Consider the following 15,645-nt stretch of genomic DNA (forward strand, 5'->3'; position numbering starts at 1 on the left):
CCAAAATACACTGAAAAATATCATGAAAAGGTATATAATTAAAGGCACAAAGTTGAATCACATGTTTGAATTCAACATACTTACACTTGAATGTATTTATTTGGGAAAGAATTCATTAAAATATTTGTATGAAGAACTTTTTGAGGGCTGGAGACATCTCTCAGTTGGTGAAGTGTCCCAGTACAAAACACAGTTCTCCTCAGAGGGGATGAGATATAGATTCTTCTGAAGTCAAGTGTGAGGGGCCATGGCTGGGAATATGGGTTGCGGTTAACCCAGTGTCATAGCTTCTTTTCTTGTTGTATGAAATACTCCGACCAAAGCAACTTAAGGGAGAACAGGCTTACTTTGACTCAGAGTCCAAAGGTAAAGTCTATCACGGTAACTAAGCCACAGCAGCGAGCACTAGAGGAAGTTGGTCCCGTTGCAGGCACAGACAAGAAACAGGGAAAGAAAGATGCGAACGCTCAGCTCCTTCTCTCTATGCTCTACAGACCTGCGTCCCCACTGAGTAAGCGATACTACTCCCAGGGGGCAGATCTTCCCATCTCAATAAGATGATCCTCTTCAGGATGACCAGAGACCAGGTGATTCTATGTCTCATAAAACTGATGGCTGAGATGAACCATTACATCCAAGTTCCCTGTTCCGACATGGTGGTCCTTTCATGGAGATTTTTACGGTCATAGGACAAAGTCACAATCCACATACTTTTCCAACACACTGATGGATACATCCGGTGGGTTATGTCTCAGATGCTAGCTGACAATGTTCTCGGCTCTGGGGTTGATGGAGACGTGTTCATAGATTCCAAAGGGTTTACCTAACAGTCACAGCATGCCAGGTCACACACTGAAGTGGACAGCTAATGGTCGTTAAAGGAAACTAGAGAAAGTCTGAGAGAATACATACTTAAGCTATGAAGCAGCAGCGTTCTAACGTGCCCCAGACCATTGCTGTTGTAATCAGCAGATGCAACTTCTCTCTGGGAACTTGGGTTCACCTACCAAGGACCTGCAAATCTCATCACCACAATCACCACGTATCAGAAGTGCTTTGACTTTGCCTTCATATACCATCTTGGGCTACAGGAGACACTGGTTCATTGTTGTTGTTTTTAAGAACTCTTTTCCATTCAACAAGAAAAAGGTAAACAACCATATGGGAGAGTAAGAAAAATTCTGAATTTTCACCTTGCAAAACAAAGCTTTTAAGTGACAAATACATGTTAAAAGATGCTTATATGTGTTACTTTTATCGTTGTTGGGACAAAATAACTGACAACAGCTTCTTAAGTGTCTTTGTCTCACTGTTTAAAGGTACAGTTCGTTGTAGCGAGGAAGCCCTGGTGGCTGGCGTGTGGAGTAGCTGGCAAGATTTTGTTCTTGGTCAGAAAGCAGAGGGAGATGAACGCTGCTGCCTTCTCATTTTCATTCAGTCTGGAATCTCAGCGTGAAGATGGTGATGCCCACGTATAGCGCGAGTCTTTCTTGCTCAGGTAAGCCTTCCTGAACATTCTCATGAATGCAGAGTTGTGCTTCCATGGGGGTTTCTAAATCCTGCTGTTTGACTGTGGAGGGTAAACATTACCATGCTCACCTTTGCTGCGATGAATTGGCATTTCCAAATAGGGCAAGAGCTAGAGAGAAGGTCGGCGGGCAGGCATGAGGACCTGGGTTTGATCCTCGGCACCTGTGTAAATGTCAGGCTCAGCAGCACGAGTCTGTCATCCTGACACTGAGAGGACAAAGACAGGTGGGTCTGGGACCTTCATTGGCCCTCTAGCCTTGCTGAAATAGTCATGAGCTCCAGGTTTAGATCTTGCCTCAAGAAACGAGATGGAGAACAATAGAAAAAAAATCCAATGTTAACCTCTATATCCCCTGCACCCCACCCCCCACAAACACACGGTGGGAGGAGAAACCAGGACAGGGAAATGGGAAGAGATCAGAGGATGGGGGGAGAGAGAGAATTTTATACTCAGTAGACTGGAAAAACTAAAAAGTTAAATAATATTCACTGCGTTTGATGAAGTCAGCTAATGAACTACGGCCCATTTTGCAAGGGAAAATCTAAACCAGGCCAATTACTTTGGAATGTAAGTACCTTTTCCTAGTGTGTGGCACCCACATCTCCTATGAATTTAACAATCCCAGTGCCAAGTATAGACCCCATGTCAGACTTGTGCACGTGTGACCCAGGAGACGGTGGGTGAGCATGCCCAGAACAGTCTCTCTATAACAGGAAGATGGCAGCAAGTCGAATGGCTACTGATGGACTAGTAACTAAAGCAGCAGGGAACGCACAACAGACACCCACATAGCTGTAGCAATAAAAACCAGTTAAGGGTCCTTGAATGAACCCCAAAGATAAAATGTTGAGCTGAGCATAAGTCAAAGAGTCACAAAATATACTGTCTTATCACATTACTATCAACATTTGAAAACACATGAACTAATCAGATGACTGCAAAGATCAGGAAACCATAAAGGAAAGAAAGGGAATAAATACATACAGCAGTTGAAATAGCATGCTATTTCCACGCAGGAGAGACACACATCCCAACTGCGGCCAATGTCCGTTTCCTGGACTGAGTGGTTAGCGTTATGAAGATTATTTTACGTGCACTCACATATGAATGAATGTCTGGCATATAGTACTCACAACTAACAAAAGAGAAAATCCTACAAGGAAAAATGGCAAACATTTAAAAAGGTCATTTGATTGACCAAACTAAGGGTCACTGTTGACTAGAACGAAAAAGCAGCTTCAAGTGTGGTGCTGAAAGTCCCCTTCGCTGCTTGGAGCACTGGTGCAGAGGTGAACAGTTGACACCGGGAACATAATACTCACTTAATAAATCTGCTGAAGAGAGGGAGGAAGAAAGCTTTCGAAAGGGCTGGTGGGGCTAGCTGCTCTGCGCTTGCGGATAATTGGTTCTGCACAATAAACAGACTCCTTGCTGTTTGGAAGGAGTCTGTGGCTGTCGTGACCAAGGGAGAGCACCATTCTCCTGTAGAATGTCTTCCCATGACTAACGGCTGCCCTGACAGCTACAACACACTGCTGAAAACTGCCTGTCAAACATCAACCGCTCAGTTGTGTGATTATAGATTATTTTTCCTGATACAGCAATCATTACTACTTTTGTGCAATGAGAGAAGCTGCCTCATAGTATTTAACCTAATCCAAAAGCATGGAAACTGGCCTAGCTGTCTGAGACTTAGACCTCAAAGGGCTTTTCCCCCTAAAGGCAGGACAGGAAGGCGGGCGCTGAGCACGGGACTGAACTCTGATGGATTATGGCAGGTTGGTTCTGCATTGGAATGGATCCTGTGGATAAATAATCCAATATGTTGACTGCGTGCCTCGGTCTGTGTTTTTCATTAATCATAAGCTGAATAAATAGGAAAGTATAACATATTTCATTTTTATGTTTTCTTTTATTTTTTTTGAGATTGTGACATAATTCCACCATTCCTTCTTTTCCGACCTCCAAACCCTCCCATAAACCCCTCCTTGCTCTCTTTCAAATCTGAGGCAACTTTCTTCGTTAATTATTGATACCTGCTTATTGAAGTACAAAATGATGATTAAAAACCCTATTACACATCACACAGTTTTAAAAAATAAGTCTAATGTAATCCAGAAGCTCCTTCTAAAAATTCCCTTTCACTATGTGTGTATGTGGTGTGTGTATGCATGTGTGTGTGTGTGTGTGTGGTGTATATGTTCATGTGTGTGTGATTGCATATAGATGTGGAGGCCAAAATACAACTTTGGATGTTTTTCCTCAAGTACCATCTCCCATATTTGAGTTGAGATTTCTCACTTAACTGGAACGCATTAAGTAGTCTGGGTTCCTGGGTTAGCCAGCCCCAGAGATCCATCTGTCTCCACCTCCCCGGCATTAAGATTGAAAAGGTGTGCCACTGCGCCTAGCAATTTTTCTTTTCCAGTGTGGGTTCTGAGGATTGACCACAGGTCACGGCGTTTACAAGCCAAGTACCTTACAGACTGAGCTCTGTCCCAAGTCCCCATCTCCACTTTCTCTGCTCAGGAGAAGTGATTTTATTTTGATTTTCCTATTGTTTTTTTTTCTCAGTCATCTATTTGTACAGATTTTTAAACACTAAATACTTTGGGACACACTCTTAGTTCATGTAAATACAACCATGCAGCCTCTTTCTGTTATTCCTTGGTTTTACTTTTTACTCAGCTATCTTTGGAGACAGAATCACTCTGGACAGCGAGACCTTCATTCATTCATGTTCATTGGCCAGCTCTACGAGCCCAATGTATGAATAGCACATTACATGAGACCCTTCCTTACCAGGGGTACTTAGGTTCTTTCTAGCTGGCCCTTATTGCAACAGTGAATTGTGTGTGTGTGTGTGTGTGCGTGGTGTGTGTTCCTTTCCATGGACAACTTCCTCCAGGGCTTGGCATGGAGTTTTTGGTTTACCTGACAGTTGCAACTTCCCTGGGCATTCTGAATTATCTGCTGAATCATTCCATTCATTTCCAGTCCACCAGAATTGACCGAAAGTCCCCTTTGCTCCATACCTTCATCCCCTTTTTAACCCCTCTTATGAGCTAGCAGGCACCCCACCCTTTGATGTGTCTGATGTCAACTATACTTGAAGTAACTGTAACTATGATTTTGTCCTTCTACACCCCACATACTGAGAACCAAGTACACCCACAATTAGAGGTTAGTACCCATGTTGAGCTGGGGCACGGTCTTACTTATCAAAGAACAGGGCTTACAAAGGCAGATGTCTGCTCCCCAATAAGCTGATGATGGATGACTGTGAGCAAAAAATCACGATGTTAGCAGTAGAGGAGAAATATTACATTTGGCACTATTGGGAAATCACCCAAGTTTTGTGGGTTTCTGACTTTATAACTACAAGATATTTGGATAAAAGCACACTTACTTAAGGTGATATACGAATTCACAATCCAAGGGGAAAGCCTCATAAAACTAGCATAACATTAAATACATCTTACAAGAGGAGCATTTAACTTGGCAAGATTAACAAAATAAAACACATGGGTTAGATTTCCCTTCAAATACACGGCGGAATAAAACGTGCTCAGCAAAATATTCTTCGGCGTTTGCCAAACTAGAAACATCTGAAAATAACCTAAGAGCTTTCCTCAGACCACAGTCCGCCTCCGGCTCTGTCTGCCTCTTAATTAAGTGTTGTTTTAATAATGAAGTGCATCAGGGGTGGGGGCTGCATCCAGCCTACGAGCCACTCGGTTTGAGTTAGGATAAAGATAATAGTATTGACGTGAAAAAATATATATGCTTGATTTCATGGTCTTGACTTCTTAGCATTCATTTCATATCAGCCTTACTAACTAATCAAACTCTTATATTTGAATGCTTGATCATTAGGGAGCTGCCCTATTAGGAGGCGTGGCCTTATTGGAGTAGGTGTGGTCTTGTCGGAAGAAGTGTGTCACTGAGGCTGGGCTTTGGGGTTTCAGAAGCCCAATCCAGCCCAGTGTCTCTCTGTTGCCGCTACCTGGAGAGTCAGATGTAGAACTCCCAGGTTCCCCAGCACCATGTCTGCCTGTGTGCTGCCGTGCTCCCCACCGTCATGACAATGGTAGTCGTGCCGATTAGGCAGCAAGAAACTTGTTTAAAAATTATACCTAGTACTGGCAAAAAATGGGGGAAGGACACATGCCTATTCCGTTGACATAAATGTAAGCACTAGATCCTGGGAAGGACACAGTTTATTTGTCAAACCTTGGGAGAGGTGTTCCCTTTGATCCGGACCTTGAACGGATAGGACTTGGCTGTAAGGATGTTGGTTACAGTGTTTTAAGTCTGCAGTATTGACCCAGGAAAGGGGGAAATCCTGCGCCTCCAGAGCTGCTTACCATGACTTGAGGTGGCACACTGTGAGGGTTTATGGCTTTGCCCCACCTCCAGTTTACCAGCTCTCTTTTCTGTGTGGGACTGGACATATGACCGCTCAGCTTCCTGCTCTGGCTGCCTGCTGTCCGTGCCCCATCACCATTATGGGCTCTTCCCCTGGAACCACAGCCAAAATAAACTCACACTTCCATACATTGCTTTTGATTGGGGTGTTTTATCATAGCAACAAAAAGTAACTAATAACCTGCCTGGCAGTGTGGAGTTGGGCGGGAAGGACGGGCTTCGGCTGAGCTGTCTGGGTTCGCATCCTAATATCCACTAGCCTTGTAACTTTGGGCAGTGTTCTTAATTTTTATTTCTTCAATATTTTATGTTTTTTAACAGGGTGAAGATTTTAATGGTGGCTGTTTTATAAAGTAGTTAGGATCCTTTGGGGTAATATTTATATGCTTCTTGGAATTATGGCTGGAATGTAGTAAGTGCTGCATAAGTGTTTGTTAAATACACATTGAGAAGAATATCTTTGTGAGTGCTTCCTAGCACTCAGTAGCAGAGACTTGTCTACCACTCACACCTAGGAGAGGAATTCTGAGTAGTCAGATATGAAAAACTTCTACTTTATAAAACCCTGGGAAATTTCACTTCAAAATAATAGTACCATTTGGTATAGCCATAAGAAGGACATTTTTCCTTTTTGTCTCACGTCTGACTACATTTTTTGAAATAACTTGATTTCCTTTATGGGTAGAGGAACGTGGTCCCTTCTGTGTTCATGAGCCTTTAGTGGTAAGTGATAAGATTAAATGTATTTTAAATTCTGAATATATTTATAAATTATCTTACATGTCAACTCAAATTTGATTTACAGTCTTGGGAGGGTTGGAGAGATGACTCAGCCATTAAGAACACTTTCTGCTCTCAAAGAGGACAAGAGTTTGATTCCCAGCACCCACAGGTGACTCAAAACTACAATAATTACAGTTCGAGGTCGGGGTATAAGTGCACATATACATGCAGTCAAAGCACTTATACACATAAAATAAAATAAACAATTTTTAAAAGCTTTCCGTCTTTTCACAAACACACACACAATATTCTTTTTTTTTTTCTTACTGATTTGAGGTAGCATTTTTGCACATTTTTAGATCCCAAGGTTCTGTCAGTAACCTATGTTTTAATAATATGTAGGTTGCATGGCGGTCTTAGCTAATGAAAAAGTTATCTTCTATTTTTTAAAACCTTGAGTAATAGTTTAAAAAATTTAAATATGTTAAGTTAGAAGGTACAAAAAGTACAGAGTTACCTAGTCATGACCGCACCCTTCTTCCACCTGCTTGTGTCTGTTTGGCTCTCAGTCATAAGAAACAGCACTGGTTAAAACCTTCTTAGCTCAAACATAAGCAAAAACAGACATGCAGATCTTCCCCCGCCTGTTTAGACTTATGTACATGTGAAAGAATGTGCATGTGCCTGCATACCATTAATAAAGTGTTATTTATCTCCTAACAGTGTCATAAAATTTTTGATAGAGATTGGTGGGCCTCAAGTTTTTTAATCACAAAAAATTTTAAATTGCAATTCAAAATTTTAAATAAATAAATAATATAGAATCAGTCTGGTTAGTCAGGTTTTTAGAGTTGGGAGAGAGTTCTTTTTTTAGAGTGGGATTTTTAATTTAATTAAAACATAATTATAACATTTCTCCTACCTTCATCCTATCTCTCCCATCTTCACTCTCCTCACCCTCCCAAAGTCATGGGCTTCTCTACTTTAACCATATTACATATACATATACATGAGTAAATATGCAAGTGACAGAGTCCTCTGGGTGTTGCCTATGTGTGTATGTTTCCAGTTGACCATTGGTGTTAGATAACCGACCCTCATCATTAGGGAAGACTAATTCTCCCCCTCTCTGCAGTTGCTAATTGTTGTGGCTCTTCTTCTAGGGGTGGCCTGGTGAGATTTTCCCCATTTGTTAAGGATATCAGTTGTTGTTGGAATTGTTTGAGTTTTGTTAAAGACAACTATATTGTTGAGATTTCTGTGGGTGTGGCTTCCCTGTCATAGCTAGAAGGCACAATGTCACAGCAGATTTCCTGGTCCTCCGGCTCTTACACCCCCTTTTCCACATTCCCCGAGCCTTAGTGTAGTACTTGTGTTATAGATGTTTGTAGCATGAATTCTCTTTGGTCTTCATAATAAAAACCCAGCATCAGCTATAGGGGATAATGCTGAAAGATCAGAGAAGTCGAGCAATCAGCTGTTAGAGTTCTTACCTCTACCAAGGCTCAGACCGAAGGGGAGATCCTTTCTCTACAAAACCTCAGGCTGCATGCTCAGACTGACTGCATCCTCAGACTGCATACTGTGATCTAACAAATAAAGCTTGCCTGGAGATCAGAGTGCAGAGCTAAGCCACTAGCTAGTTAGTCATAGAGGCCAGGGGTGTGGCACACACCTTTAATCCCAGCACTTGGGAGGCAGAGGCAGACTGATCTCTGTGAGTTCAAGGCCACCCTGGGCTACACAATATTGATCCAGTCTACAAGAGAAACAGAGCCAGGTGGTGAGGGTTCACCCCTTAATCTCAGTACTTGGAAGTCACATGACTTTAATCCCAGCACTAGGAAGGTGGAGACAGGAAAAGATATGGCTAGGCAGAGAGAGGAATATACGGTGGAGCTCATTGCATTCAGTCTGAGGACAGGCTCACCCCTTTGGTCTGAGCACTGGCAGAGGTAGGAACTCTAGTGACTGGCCGCTCTGCTTCTCTGATCCTTCAGCTTTCACCCTCTGACAGCTGACTCCAAGTTTTTATTATTAAGACCAATTGGAATTCGGGCTACAGATGTTCCCACTGAAGATGGGCACCCCACGGTTAGTTGTTCTCTGCCTTCTGTTAGTACACAGTTGTGTTCCTCTGTAATGGTTTCCTTCCACTGCAAACAGAAGCTTCTCTGATGTGAGGTGAGAGCTGCACATACCAATGGGTATAAGGTTATGTATTTTAGAGTGCAGCTAGGGATCATACTGCTTTAGGAAACAGGCAAATGTAGGTTCTCTTCTAATCTATGACCTCACTAGCCATACTTATGCAGTTGACAAGGTTTCTGGTAGCAGGCATGATTTCCCTCCTACTAAGAGGACCTCAAGTCCAATCAGACAGCTGTTGTTCACTCCTAAAACATCAACACTGTTCTTTGAAATTTTTCATCCTTCAGGGAATTTGTCTGTTTCATCTCAATTGTCATATACCTTTTGGTTTCTTAATTAAATTTACCTGTTTATTTGTCTTCTTCTCCTGGATCCCACTGAGCTTTTTAAAAGATAATTCTTTGAATCCTTTTTCATGCACTTCATCTATTTTAACATCTTTGAAATTAGTTATTAGAAAGTCGTGACTATTAAGAGCAGTCATGTCATAAAGCAAAGAAAACCAGCCTACAAATCACAGTCCCAGAGAACCTAGACAAAAATGAGGACTCCAAGAGAGACACACATGGATCTAATCTACATGGGAAGTAGAAAAAGACAAGATATCCTGAGTAAATTGGGATCATGGGGATCATGGGAGAGGGTTGAAGAAGAGGGGAGAAGGAGGAAGGGGAGCAGAGAAAAATGTAGAGATCAATAAAATCAATTAAATAAAAAGGGCAGTCATGTTACCCTACTCATTTTTTCTGTGCTCCTCCAATGAATGTTGTGCACCTGGCAGAATATATCTAACAGTTTCAGGGGATAGCTTTCTCAGTGAGCAATCCACTTTAAAATTTACCTGGTGGTATCGGTCTATTATACAACATTAGGTTGATTTCCAGTTTGACTCCATGATGTCTGCTTTTTTTATTTATTGTGATCGAAAGTTGGAGCCCAGTTCATATTGTGCTACCCATGTTTTGCTTCTGCAAGTCTCACAGAGTGGAAACAGTCCAGCAGTTGAGGCAAACACGGCATACACAGGCATGTTGGGGGTGCACCCTGGGTGGTTCCTTCTTACAGTGGAAATGGTGGCTCCAATTGGGTGATGGTTTCCTCAGTAACCATTGACACTGATGTGGCTTAGAAGGTTTTCTAGCGCTGGCTCCACCAACAGTGGTGAAAAGCCTAAAGCCTGCGTCTCTGACTAGACCCAGGAGGGATGAAGGTGAGTCATGAGGAAAAACACATTAATCAGGAATTGCCACAGCTCCCTCTCTATAACTTCTGGTTATTCTGAGTTCATTTTGTTCCAGTCTTATCATCTATCCCATTTGATGGTTTACTTCATTGGTATGCTATCTTCACAACCAGTATTGCCAATAGCCTGTGACCAACAGTGTATGGAGACAGCATGTGGGGTAGACTCTCATGTGTGTAGTGGCTGCAGGTGTCATTGTTGGTCCTCCTTGCTGTTATTGTGAACATCTCCATACATGAACAGGACCTCAGGCCACCTCAGCCACGTGCACTTGATTCACTTGGGACCTGTCTTGTCCCCAATTAGTTCAGCCATAGTGTCCACCACAGCATCGAGCAGGATTGAGTTATGTAGCTAGAAGGAGCAGACCTTCTCGGTCATGGTGGGGGACCTGTCTTGTCCCCAATTAGTTCAGCCATAGTGTCCACCACAGCATCGAGCAGGATTGAGTTATGTAGCTAGAAGGAGCAGACCTTCTCGGTCATGGTGGGGGACCTGTCTTGTCCCCAATTAGTTCAGCCATAGTGTCCACCACAGCATCGAGCAGGATTGAGTTATGTAGCTAGAAGGAGCAGACCTTCTCGGTCACGGTGGACCTGGGAGTGAGCCAGACTGGAATGTGGCAGGCACCAGGAAAGTTTTCCCTCCAGGTCTACTTAGATTTTGTGCCCCAGGACCATGGAAGAACCCAGAGCCATATGTTAGATGCGTGACTATTTTCAATAATAGCACTCACACGAAACCATACATGGGTCATGTCCCTGGTCTCAAAGGCAGGGCCCCCAGCTCCCCACTTCTCAAAGGCTGTTGCCTTGATTCATCTTTGTGTTACAATGTTTGTTCTCCCTAAGTAACAGGCCATTCTCTTTCTTGCCCAGATAATGTTATCTTGAATTTAATTCAGAATATTGTGTGGCCTCTTTAAAAGTAATTTTACTACATGTGAGGGTTTCCTCAAGATAATGCTGCCTAATGTATTCTAATGACCTTTGCATATATTAAAGGAGTCGATCTAAATGGATTTTCCGTGACTTGCTCTTTTCACTCAGCATTATGATTTTAATATTAACATAAGTTAATGTGTATTCTTAGCCAGTTTGTGTCAGAGTCACTATATCCAGCCACATCTGGTTCATAAAATACCCAACTGCTAAGTTAGTGCCCTGGAATGTGGGGACCCCTAAAGGTGGGACTAGGTGGGGTGCCCTGAACCCTAGAAGATTCCAAATTCAGGCAGTTGGTCCTTTCTTTACTCAAGGTGGCTCCTGGCTTTGACACCATGGGTGCTGGCTGGAAAAGGGTGTAAATTCCATTTCAAAAACTAGGAGCCATGAAGAGTTTAGGTTAGTTATTTAATAGGCTGCAAGGCCGAAAGAGCTACGAAAAGTTTGCTTCCCCTTGATGGCCAGTATCCACGCTGACACAGTGTTCTCTTCTTCCACCAGACTCCTCTGTTGGCTGCAGGGCCAGGGTGGCAGATGCTAGGATATTTTGTTTCCCTCACTGTGCTGTTGTATCATCTCTGGACGTCATAAGGTTTCCACTCTTCTCCCTTTGATTCCCAGTCTTCTCTGGAATCACCCATCTTCATGCTTAGCTGTACTATCTGTTGCTATGGGTCTTCTTAGAGGAGCAGGGGAGTGTGGCTGCCTCCCTTAGCATCTTGAAGAGCTTTTTATTGCAGTTCTCTTTTCCTATGAGCCCAAGGAGAGAGCTGTGCACTCTTTTATCCCTGATGTTGGTCATTTGTGGCTTATGTCTGATTTTCCAAACTGCCTAGCAACTTTTTCCTAGCAAAAGTAAATCCTTTTGACTCCAGGGAGCAAGTGAAAGAAAGATGCAGTGTCTGCCTTCTAAAGTTTGTGTTTGTGTGTGCACATGTGTGTGCACATGTGGAAGCCAGAGGTCAACCTCAGGCATTGTCTACCTTATTCCCGAGACACTGTCTCCTATTTGTCCTGGGACTCACTGTTTACGGGAGCTGCTTGGCCAGTCACTCCAGGATTCTGTCACCAACTCCCTAGTTCTGTGGTTACAACTGTGCTCCATCTTAGCTGGCTTTTTCCACAGGTTGTAGGAAACTAGTGCACAGCAAGCACCAATGTAAAGCAAAGTCTGCGTTTCAGATGGAACTGTGAGAAAAACAGAGGCAGAGGGGGAGAGGGAGAGGGGGAAGGGGAGGAGGAGAGAAAGAAGGAAAGGGAAAGAAAGAGAGGAGGGAGGATGGGAGGGAGGAAGAGATGGAGGGAGAGAGAGAGAATGAGAGTAGTGTGTATGGTAACTATTCACCTGCCATAAACTAGAAACAGAGAAACCAGGCTAACACCTGAGCAGAGCAGGCAGAACCCTCAAAGACCCCTCACTAGAGGCCCTACTCACCACCACCTCCTACAGGCCCCAAGGCCTTCAAAACGGTGCCACCAGCTGGGGACCAAGGTGCCCAAACGCAGAAAGGTTGAGGCGACCTTCCAGATTAAAAACCAAAGCAGGAACAAATCAATGGCCCTTGAGGGGAAGTCTCCTGAGACGAAGGCAGCAGCAAGGGCAGAGGCCTCTTGGGAACAGTGACGACATTTGTATGCTTTAGCATAGCCAGAGCAGAGCTACCAAAAGCAAGAGCAATAGGAGATGGCGATGGTGTGGCGAAGGGGAAACTGCAGCAGACACGATTTTACAGATCACTGAATGAACCTCGGGCATGTGTGGAGGCTGGAGGTCAGCCTCAAGTGTTGCCATGGCAGGGGAAGTCAGTTGTACATGATAATTTAATAGGATCATTCAGAAGCACCCAGGCACGTCAACCCTTCGACATTGCAACACAACTTTTCACCCATAATTCATGCTTGAGAATCATGTCATTGAGTTTAAAAAAAAAAAAAACTGTAGGGAATGGAGAAATGGCTCAGCTATTAAGAACACTTGCTGTTCTTGCAGAGGACCCAAGTTTGGTTCCCAGAACCCATAATGAGAAGCTTACAATCACCTGCAAACCTAGAAACCAGCTCCTAAAAACCTCACACTTTCTATGGCCTCCCCAGGTATATGCACATTCACACACAGAAATATATACATACCCACAACTTCCTCATTCAAAATAAACCTCTTAGAAGTCACAAAGCAAAATGCTTTGAGTGAGCTCACTATTGTTCACTGGGCTGCAATGTGAATATTGGATATGACTGCAAATACCCTTGGCAGCAGGTGGCTACTGAGGAACCTGCAAGAGAATGCTCAAGTGCTGAACTGAGTTCACGCCTGGAAACAGTGCTGGAGATTCTTTCCAGTGTGGGAAGAGTTCTTCCTGGGTATCTACAGGAATGAATGCCCTTGATTTCTTGTTAGCTTTTGATGAGACCACCCTTAGCTCCTGGAGACCACTCGTAGTTCCTTGTACAATGTGCTTTTCCACAGGGACAATTGTGTCTCTAGACCAGAGAGGATGTCTTTGAGACCGGGTCTGGCAGCGTGATGGTGTCTCAGATAGAATAATGTTCTCGCCTCCTGATAATACTCTCTGTGTTAGAAGCAAGTCAGTACTCTACTACCCTAGAGCATGCGACTCTGAGCATCTCTGAGCTTCAGGTAGGAACTATCAGCCCTAGATCATAAGCAATATTAAGCATCTAAAATAGAGAGACCTTGTGAAAAGCCCTGTCTCGAAATGCCGGTGGGGCAAGAATAGAGAAGAATATAGGGTGGCCCTCTGCTTCCCTATCTGATCGCCTGGTAAGTCAACAGGCTTTTCACACAGAGAAAATGACTTAAAGTGAGTGAGTCTTCTCCAGCTGGGTAGTAAATGGGATTGCCTTTGTCATCATAAATCTATTTTTAGTAATTAGATTTTTCACTTAGTTTACATACTAACCACAGTTTCCCCTCCCTCCTCTCCTTCTGCCCTCCTACCTCCCATCTATGCACCCCCCCCATCCACTTCTCCATCTCCTTTCAGAAAGGGGCGGGACTCTCATGGGCATCAACAAGGTGTTAGCCGTCATTGATGAAAGTAGTTCGTATTATAGGGAAACAAACTAAATAAGCCATAGTCACACGGTTTTATTCCCCAATTCTTAAAAAGCTAGGCTGACACAGTCTGATCCCCATGCAATTTTGCTTAGGTAAAATGGAATCTCTGAATATTTCTGCATTTCTGTACTCTACCTGCACTGAGAGATTGAACACAGAAATGGTATACTCGACAAAATGTAAAAATAAACAACAACCAAGCTTAATCACACCAGCGTGGTGGCATATGCCTGTAATCCTATTACTTGTCCTGCTGAAGCAAGAGGATCTCCATGAGTTCAAGGCCAATCTGAGCTATATAGAGTTCTAGGCTAGTTTGGACTTCACAGTGAAACACTGTCTCTCTCTCTCCCACCTAAAGAGTAAAATTATACATAGACAATATTCACTCAGGAATTCTCGATGCTTATATGCACCTCACCAACCTAAGGTTAACTTAGCATTTACCTGGTTTTGTTTGTTTGCTTGTTTTAGTTTGGTTGGGTCTGGAGCTTCTGTTTTGTTTTTTATCTTTTTGGGTTTTGTTGTTGTTTTTATTTTAGTGGTTTGCTGTAAAGGAAATTTCTTCTTGCTTTATGGTTTAGAGATAAGTTTTTGTCTATTTTCAAGTTATACAAGAGTAGAGGGAAAAGCAGAGACATAGCAAACTCTGTAAAACCAAACCAATTGCTAAAAACCGTGCATGGAAGACTCACGATTAGATTCTTTTGGGTTCACACCAGGCACTGGCATCCGAGTCTGAGAGGTTCCTGGAAGTATTTTAAACGTGGAAACGTTGAGGAAAAGCTAATTTGAAAGAGCTGATGTAAGGTCCACTGAATGGCTGCATTTGTTTCAAAGTTTTTCCTCTCTGACAGATTGTCAATGAAGGACCATGGCTGTCATCAAGGGACATGTTGTCCCAAATGTGTCCTGGTGAATCTATGGATCTACTAATGCTCAGCATGTGTCCTCTCAAGAGTCTGACTGCAAACCCAGCCAGGATGACTCTGTCAGGCAGACTTCTCCCCCAATGGAAACAGCAGAAAAGCTAAGCCCAAATCACCATCTGACAAGAGCAATGTGACTTAGTATCTTCTTGTCATCGAAACCCGCAACAAAGATAATTCCCGCTGAGATCAAACATTTACCTTCGTTCTCTGAATGACTCAGAAGAGTCTATATGTCTTCCCTAAATTAGTCACTGTGATCAGGGCAATGCGGTTGTCAAGATCAAAGGGCTATCTTGTGTATGGGCATCAACTCCGTGCCGGGTATATGGTTTCCCAAGGGAAGACTGAATGCGATTTTGACTAGACTAATGGGAAAAAATCATCCACGCTCAGTGTGGCTTTTGTGTACATGGCAGGATAATTGGCAATGACAAAGATATACAAAATCTTTGGTTGTATACTTTACACATCACTTTTCTCCTCTGCTCTGCTCCAGTGCGCTCACCCTAGCTGGCTGAAAGCTCTAGAAAGAAGCAGAAATATTCTATGCAGGCAAACCAAACCACAGATCAATAAAGAGAGAAAGTCCTTTTCATACCTTTCAGGAGGGAGAG

The 15,645-nt window shown here is 43.2% G+C and overlaps 1 protein-coding gene across 1 annotated transcript in view; it reads left to right on the top strand.

Annotated features, from left to right (window-relative positions):
• The first annotated feature begins 1,446 nt into the window (after window positions 1-1,446).
• Veph1 (ventricular zone expressed PH domain containing 1) overlaps window positions 1,447-15,645 on the top strand; it is a 186,065-nt gene continuing 171,866 nt past the window's right edge. The window contains exon 1 of the mRNA XM_057757263.1: window positions 1,447-1,498. The gene's annotated coding sequence lies outside the window, so the exon portion shown is untranslated. The remainder of the gene's footprint in view (window positions 1,499-15,645) is intronic.

The sequence above is a fragment of the Chionomys nivalis genome, chromosome 24 (assembly GCF_950005125.1).
Source record: "Chionomys nivalis chromosome 24, mChiNiv1.1, whole genome shotgun sequence".
Taxonomy (NCBI): Eukaryota; Metazoa; Chordata; class Mammalia; order Rodentia; family Cricetidae; genus Chionomys; species Chionomys nivalis.